Here is a 9167-nt window from a genome sequence, read left to right on the forward strand (position 1 = left end):
GCAAACATTTGCACTGTTATCAGTATTTGCACACTATTTTATATTATTTTTTAAAGTCATAATTCAATACATTGTTATTGTTAAATAAATATTGTCAAATAATCGAGATCTCAATTTCAGTGAAAATAATCGTGATTATCATTTTTGCCATAATCGAGCAGCCCTAACTGAATTTAATTGAATTTAATTGAATTGAAATATCCCTCATTTGTAAATGCAGCAAACAACTTATCAGCACCAGCTTGCTAGTTTGTTGCTCTTCTATCCCTCTTTTGCAATTTGTAGTAGCAACATTTTCGGGTAGTTTCTCTTCCCTCTATCCCTTTTCCACAAATGTAACAGCAAGCTTTTTCCCTGCATCTATCTGTCTTTCACAAAATATAACAGTGCACATTCCTGGCACCATGTTTCCAGTCATCTTCTCCATATCAGTCATTTGCCAACACAGCAGTAAACATTCCTTATGCCAGTTTCACCACTTTGTTCCCTCCTCTGCAAAATACATCAGCAAACCCTTCCAGCACCAGGATGCCAGTTTCTCTGCCATCTATCCTGACTTCGCACACCACCAGCAAACCTTCGTGACACCAGGATGCTAGGTTCCGTCCTCTATCTCTCTGAGCTCCACCATGCGCATAATTCCTCAAGGCATCCCTTCACTTCTCATGTACTTTCACTAGCATTATCTAAACCCTCTATCCTTGACACAGACATTTGAGACAGCTCTCTAAGCCGACTCACAGTTCTGACAACATCTCAAATGTCAATATCATCTTCTATGAGGTTCAGCTGTGCCGCTTGGTGGAATTCTACTTGGCTCTCTGTTAGGGTTGTCTTTATGGAAGGTGGTTCTCCTCTAATCAGTCTTTCAATTTAACAAACCCTCCCAAAACTGCTGATTGTCACCTGTGTTCATTTCAGAAATCAGCACAATCAATCAATATTTATTTCTATAGCACATTTAAAAAGGACACTGACCAACAAAGTGCTTCACACAAGGCAGCAAAGCGGATTACAACAAATGGCAACAAAAACAGTTATAAAACAGTTATAGTTACAGTTACAGTTACATAGCACAAATATAGACCAGGAGGAAGTTCGAACTGATTTGCTAAAGGCTAAATGGAACAGGTGAGTTTTTAAGTGCAATTTAAACAATGCAATGGATTCTGACATGCGGACATCGATTGGAAGATTATTCCAGAGTTTAGGCATGGCAATTTCAAAAGCTCGGTCCCCTCTAGTCTTTTGTTGGGCCCTTGGTTGGACTTAGAGCAGTTGGTAAGAGGATCTAAGTGCTCTCTTTGGCTATACACATCGAAAAGGTCTGTTAGGTAACTGGGCACAGTAGTTATTGCTACCTTACCCAAAGTAAATTATCCAGCCAACCACCCCCTCTCCATCTTCTACTCCAAGATAAGCGTTTATGAGTCATTACCTCAAGTCTCAAAATCCTGTCATGTGGCACTGTCAGAGCTTCAGTTCCGAGTCAAGCCACATCGCTACCTGATCGAGGGTTTCCCTCATTCATCTATCAAGGTCTTTTGTTGTCTGACATTTCCTTTGATCTCTTCTCTCGGCATTCCTTCATAATTTTCCGAGCTCATCCGGTCCATTTTATGGAATCCTCAACCACCTTATTGACGTCCACTCCGAGGCCTTCCCCAAACCGCAGCTCAATTCATGTTTAAAAACATTCGCCTTTACCTACTAAAAAAAATGCTGTCAAACCTAAAATGAGCTAGCACTCCCTGCCCCCACAGAATAAGATTTTTTTTTTCAACTATTTTCTATATTGTTACTTGGGATTGTGCAATCAAAGCATCATCATATGACCCCTCAACCTGAATGTAGGGAATAAACTACACAGAATTTATGGGAAACTGCAGGATTTGTCTGAACACTAGTTTTACTAATAATACATGGACTGCATAATTTAAAATGCAGTAAATTGTCTGCTGTTAACCGGGTGTATTTCTTTCTTCAAACACTCCTGTGCTCTCCACATCTCTGATAAATCAACTGCAGTAATTTTAGGGCTAAAGAAAAACTTTTACAGACAAATAAGACAGCCCAGACAATTATGAACATCACAGCGGATTCTTTTGTCACACATTAGGTGACCATTCAAACTGTTCTCAGATCCTGAACAGAAGGCCGATGACTTCTAAAACCCAACCCAAATAACCTCTTTGTCCTATCACTGTAATTGCGGCACACATAAATGGTATTGTTCACACAAAGTATTTAGAGAACACAAATATAAAAACAATCATCTTCTTTGTATTTTCCGGAATTTTCAAATGAGGGATTTTTGCTTTTCCTCTTTTAGTGCTTATTGTTCAGCTGCCATGTGCCATTTGCATTACAACTATTGTCACCTCTTGAAAATTAACTTCAAGTTGAAAGAGGTTAAGAGGTAAAGAGGTTTACAAAGGAAAGCTATCAGAATGTGAAATTTAATTTGGTTTTATTTATATGGTTCCAAATCAAAATAGTGGCCTCAATGCATTTTACATTATAAGGTAAAGACCCTAACATAATACTGAGAAAATCTTCTATAGCTAACAATCTAAGTCAAAGTTTTTTTGAAGAAGGGAGCCATATGGTCGATATCAGTAGACGGCTATGACATGAAAAATAAACTTCTCTGACTGGGCATTTTTAATAATTCGTTTTACAATGTTGTATTTATGCAGTAAGTTCAATGTAAAGTAATTCAGAGAAATGTCCATAACACATTGAGTTGAAATTGCCACATATCACATTTCTGCTGCCCACCATATTCATGTGTAGCCAGTTTATGCATAAGCAGAGTACAGTATGTCCCTGTATAGACAGTAAATATTGTCACCAAAGTTAAAGATATACATTTATTTCTTTTGTATTATTAAAAGGATCTTACTTACAGCACAAACCTGTCCATGATCTGTGATTTATAAGGTCTGTTTAATGTGAAATAGTAACATGGTTTTAAAATGTTTTTATTTTTTTCATATTTTCAAGATAACACAGCGAGAAGGAACTTGAAATCATATCATCACACCTTCAGAAATAAATGAGGTGAAAAAAAGAAAAAGGATAACCATGTGCACATGTTTCCCATCTTGCAGATACAGATGTAGTATCTACATTTTCTGCTTCAATACTGTGCTACATAAAGTTTGATGCATTGTATATATAGGCTTGTATTACAGTAGCACTCCTATGTTTGACATTATGGAGGCTGAATTTCTCTTTCTGTCAGCCTCCCTATGTGATGTCAAGTCCTTATGACTCCAAGATTCATAGCCCCAGTCTCTTCTACAACAGGAAATGAATAGGATAACGCTTTGCATTTATATTAATAACTTTATCAGTATTCACAAATCAGAGCAGTCATCTCTCATTCATTTAAATATGTCATTTGCATCATAGATGTGTGCTGGATGCCAACATCCTTGTGGGTAAAGCTGTAGAATGGAACATTTGAGAATTATTTTTAATTTGTTCAATTCTTTTAATCTGTTTTAAAGCACTGTGTAAAAAAAAAGTAATTTTGTCACACACAAATCATGCATTTATTGGTAAGAAAAGTAATTTGTCAAGAAAACGATTTTTCTTTCCTAACACACTTGTTTGACCTTGAGCACTGGGCATTTGCCCCTTGCACAGAACATTTCCTCTAACAGAAACCATTCACACCTGGTGCAAACTCAAAATCACACAGTAATTGAGTGGTAAAAAAAGAAAAAAAGAAAAGAAAAAGCAGCTTTTCCTCTGGAACATGAAAAGTGTTAGGGAACACAAGATAGAAAAAAAAAGCTGCCCAAGAGACCTTCAGGTGTCTGAAGTATGACTTTAGAAACCCCTTCAGCAATCAGTGGCAAACTAAGAAGCTTACAAACCATATTGCTTTCCCAACACGGCCGATTCAAGAGCCCTGAGGATTTTAATGGAAATGGTAAATATTATGTGACAAACTACTTTCCATTGCCAAAGAGTCAACAGCCTAAATGGCACAGAAGGCTTAAATGTTTGGTTATCCCTTACAATGAACTAGTCACAAAATAATACATAACTAGAATCAATGTAAATATTCAATTCAATTTTATTTATACAGCACCAAAGCACAATAACAGTGGCCTCAAGGTGCTTTAGATTGTAAGGTAGATCCCACAATCATATGACCTCCTATGAGCAAGCACTTTGGCCACAGTGGGAAGAAAAAAACTCCCTTTTAACAGGAATCAACCTCCAGTAGAACCAGGCTCAGGGAGGGGCGGGGCCGTCTGCTGCGACCGTTTGCGGCATGTCAAAGTAAAAGAACACATGAAGATCACCAGCCTGCCCACAAATAGTGTTTTATTTTGATAAACATCTTTTAAAGGTGTATATAAGGGCATCTGAGTAGAGGAACCAGTCTTGTGTCACTGTCTAGCCTTAGTTATGGTTATCTTAAGTCATATAATGTCGAGGCCAACTATTTATACAAAGTTGACATGTATAACCTGAACACACAAAGCACAATAAGTTGTGAGGTTTCTTTTGTGTGGGTTCTTTTGGGCAAGTACTGTATATGATAATGAACTATTAATAAATATCTTGATTTTTTTTAGTCTTTTCCTTTAATGAATGTACACTGCTTTACAATTTAAAAAAACTATTTTTGAACCACTTGATGGACAGGCACTGCCTCTTCATCAACTTTGCTGTGATTTAATTTATTTAATTTTATTGTTTGCCAAATGTAGCAAAAAAGAAAAAAAAAAGAAGCCAAATCCTTTGTACCACTGTTCAAGGGAAATGCCTGTTAATTCCCTACAGTCAGCTCAAACAACCAAGAAAGAGCAAAAAGTACAATGGAAAGCACCTAAGATGTTGATAGTTAAGATATTGTACCGAATCTGAACAAATGAGAGCAATCAGTACAACACAAAGCTTTGAACAAGATGAAATGGCTACATTTTGTAATTTTGTTCTGGTCATATTTTTATGATATATATTTTTATATGGTCTAAATATACAGAATTAAGTAGCTGGATGCAAATATTTAACAGCACCACTACTTCTGATAGCGATATGTTATAGTTGGTCTTTTTTCAGGATGCATGGGGATATTCAAATTATATTATAACAATCACTGATAAAGAGAATGTTTCTCAAAGATATCAGAAAAACAGTGACAACTTTTTGTACACGAATAGAACAAAAGCTATGGTTCTGATGAGGACCTCCTCGCTTACCAATCACACTTGAACATCAAATACACTGCTTTGTTTTAGAAAAAGACAATAAAAACCTGTTGCACAGTAATACAAATTAGTTTTAAATTTAAATTCACATACACCTGCATGAAACACAACGGACTGTCTGGAAGGAAGAAAAAACATTTTTAAAGACCTGTCACCTGACATATTAGAAAAGGTAGACATTCCACAGAAATACTATTATCACAAATTAAGTGCTTTTTTTAAATGCATTAACATACTAAACTACACAGTGAAATTTTCAGCTAAATAACACAAACCTTTTTTAATGCAGTTTATTACTTTAAAGATGCATTCAACCATTCAAATTCTAAACCTGTAACTTGTCATTAAAATCTGTTGTAGGCAGTAGAGTTTAATGAAAGGCAAACGCTCAAATGATAGCTTAAATTATTTTTACTGGGTTAACTCAGTTTGGGGGGGATGATCCACGGGGATCCCAGAGAAACCAGTAAATACGAAACACTCTTTAATATTAATTCCAGTACTTTTTAATGTGGGATCTAATCACCTTGTAAACATATTGTGCCTCATGAGGCTGCTGGGTTTGTGTCAGTCCACAATCAGGTTGAGATCACTTGAATAATCTTTCCTAATATGAAAATCTGAATTCATTTAAATTAATTCAATTCAAGTTTCTTTCAATTTAGGTGTTGCTGCTGCGCAATTTACATTGTTTATAATGCTAATTTCAAATCTGTCATTGTGACAGCTGCTCACTTTACTGCACTGTCATCACCAGCACTTTCTTTCCTTCCCTACAGCAATGCAGTGTTGTGGTCATTAAAGAAAAGAAAAGGGACGTTTTTCTTACTTTTGTCTGTGACCATAGACTCTTTACTTATTTCATAGAAGTCTGAAATTGGAGGGATCTAAAAACAGATCTCCTTAAATTACTCATGAGAAAATATTTAGCTACTTCACAGAAACCCACTTTTGTTGTAGTTTTTTCCTCTTTTTTTGTCTTTCTAAAAAAAATGTTATTATCGCTTTAATTATTCTTTTGCTACATTCACACAAGCCAAGAGGTTAAATTAAATTCCCGCAAAATACGAATGTATTGACAATTAATACAACATTAATGACCAGGTGACTACATTAAATACACGAAGTAAGTCATTTACTATTCAGTCCAAATTAACAAATGCCAATGTAAAAGGTTGAAAAGGTGTATTAGTAGTTATATGTTAGGGTTGAATATTTATGGTACAACCACAATTGCCAGAAATCAATTATACCCAGAGAGAAGCAATACTTAATTATTCTCTCATCATTTCACTTCCTACAGTATATCACATGAAGCTCCACAATGAGCATGGATGCTTTAGTGCATTGTGAGCTTTCCAGCTTTACATATGTCATGATGTAGTCTTCTGTTCAAAATCTGTATTTCAAGGTGAATAAAAATCTGCACTGACTGATCTGAGTAGCTGAGTAGCTTCATCAGTCTCTATGTATTTGGTGCTGCATTTATCTATAGAAATACCAAGTAAAATCAGGTGATCTCCATAACGCAACAAGCTAGATAATATCTGCAGTACAGTTATATGTAAGTAGGCTACTGCAGTACTTACCATTATTTAACAATGTCTGATATTTTAAGGCCTCAATTATACCAAATTGCGACCTATAATGAGATTATGATATAATGTAGATATAAATTATCTGCAGACGAGTGCGGGTGCTCTCAAAAACCAAGCAGGCATGCAGCCATCCATCTGATGACGAAACTGACATCACTCTGGCCCGACCTGACCCTAGTCCACTCATACTCGGGTCAGGCTGGAATGTAGGTTGACGTTTTAAACGGACTAGACTAAACCCTTTGAGCTCTTCATAACTGTCCTGCATTCATACGCATTTCTGAACACCTTAACAGTGTTAAGCCTGACTTAACAACCGTCTACCAGGTCAGTGTGGTCTTAAGTGTCAACCCCAGCCATGCAAATTAAGTTTCTATTTCAGACATAAAATGATTGCTGAAATACAAACTAAAAACAAACTAGCAACTAAAAAACGCAGTGAAAAACAATCTCAATCTGACAGCGTAAAGAAAACAGCTCACTATGTGGGGATCAGTTAGTGCCGCAGTGCCCTCAGGCAACACTCTTTTTTTTTAATAGGTCAGTTCTTCTGATCAACCATGGTTACATTTTAAACTTGTAATATTTATCATTAAAAGCTGAATTCTGTAAGCACATTACTGTATATTATGTACCTAACTTTACACTGTTTTAAAAATAAAGTGAAACATGTTAGAAAACTTTGTGAAAATAGAGTTGTGGTGCTGTATGTTGAAATCACACAGATCAGGGATGTTCTGGTCCACAGGGTGTGTATGAAAATTTGGGAAATATGTCCGTGATATGAATGCAGGTAGGATGTGGCAAAGTGTCAGTGACACCCAGTGACTTGTAACACCTGCCACAGCTTAATGATACAGTTAGTGAACCTGTTGCAAATGAGGTTATTGTGCCTGCTTATCCAACAATGAGCAATCAGTGAGAGTGTGTGAAACTTTGTACAGAGTACAAGAGCAATTTTAATAAATTAAGCTTTTTAATAACGAAAAAAAAAAAAAACGTCCGCATGTCTCAAATGTCACTCTAATTTTTCAACAGTAGGCTTTCCAGCACCCATTTGCCGTGCCATAGTACCTTTAAATAATCAAACAACTCTCAAACCAGCTGTCTCGCTGTGCAAGCTGTGCAACTGTTGAAAACTCCTGTGTGTAGTTTCCTAATTAACAGGAGCCAGTAACAACTCACCATTCATTCACTCCAATTAATCCACTGGAGCTCCACATCCACACTCAGTGTACAACTTCTACACGAGCATGCATTGAACATTTGCCACCTGAGAGCAGCCGAGCAAGGCTCTTCATCTCTGTAAAAGTCCTTACCTTGAAGGAGCGGAGTGACGGTAGCTCCTCTCTTCTCGTTTTTTTTTTTTTTTTCGGGAGACCGGATGCGTTAATGCGCCCCGTGATCCGCCGTTGTCCCCTCTTCTCCTTTTTCTTCCTCTCCTCCGTCAGCAGGTGTGTGTGTGCGTGTGACTGAGTGAGTTTGAATGGACACAAAGATGGAGAGACGAAGGCTGAGTGCGCGTGTGTACGTGCGCTAACGCCGGGAGCACGAGCTTGACGGTTTCTGGATGTAGTCTGGAGAATAACGAAGAGGGAGGGTGGTGTCATTATGAAGGCTGCGCTCTTCTCTCTCTCTTTTAACCCTTATTGAACCACAGATTGAACACAACTGACCAGGACGAAATGTTAGTGTGTCAGCTCCAGGATGGAGTTTGTTATTGTTGTTAATTACACTGGACTCTGAACTTTTTATATATCATCATTGTCTTGGTTCTCCGTCCCCCAAGTTCTCTTAAGACGCATTGATGTGTTATTTTTCTTCTTTACATTCTACTTTTTAAATTCTCTTTCCCTTCACCCCCCCTCAATTTTCTTTCCACATTTTATTCAACACTGGCATTTTTCACTGTCTCCACTCTTTTCTTTCGTACTGTACTCATGTACCGCTATTTACAGTATTTTGTAAACCACAGAAAAGGTCTGGGGGCTAAAGTCCTGCAGGCATTGCATTTTATTTAACTGTACGGTACTTATACAAAAAATACAATGAAGTCTACTGGACCTAAAACAGGTGTGTGTGAAGCCATGTGCAGTAAGATTGCATGGCAAACTGAAGAAAGCAGGAATTTACTTCTTCTTTAAATATTATTATTATTATTATTAATGTTGTTGTTGTTATTGTTAGTGTAATTGAATGACATGATGTGAGAGCAGAACATTGACAAAGCTGAGAGACTTTCTGCCTGCTTTTTTTTTTTTTTTTTTTTTTTTTGGTGTGTGATATATATATATATATATATATATATATATATATATATATATATATATATATA

General features: G+C 36.7%; 1 long non-coding RNA gene across 1 annotated transcript in view; it reads right to left on the reverse strand.

Annotated features, from left to right (window-relative positions):
* Nucleotides 1–8446, reverse strand: part of LOC143419122 (uncharacterized) — a 305825-nt gene extending 297379 nt beyond the window's left edge. Inside the window, exon 1 of the long non-coding RNA XR_013099103.1 lies at nucleotides 8152–8446. This is a non-coding gene — a long non-coding RNA (uncharacterized LOC143419122). The remainder of the gene's footprint in view (nucleotides 1–8151) is intronic.
* Nucleotides 8447–9167: the final 721 nt, after the last annotated feature.

The sequence above is a fragment of the Maylandia zebra genome, linkage group LG6, assembly GCF_041146795.1.
Source record: "Maylandia zebra isolate NMK-2024a linkage group LG6, Mzebra_GT3a, whole genome shotgun sequence".
Classification (NCBI taxonomy): domain Eukaryota; kingdom Metazoa; phylum Chordata; class Actinopteri; order Cichliformes; family Cichlidae; genus Maylandia; species Maylandia zebra.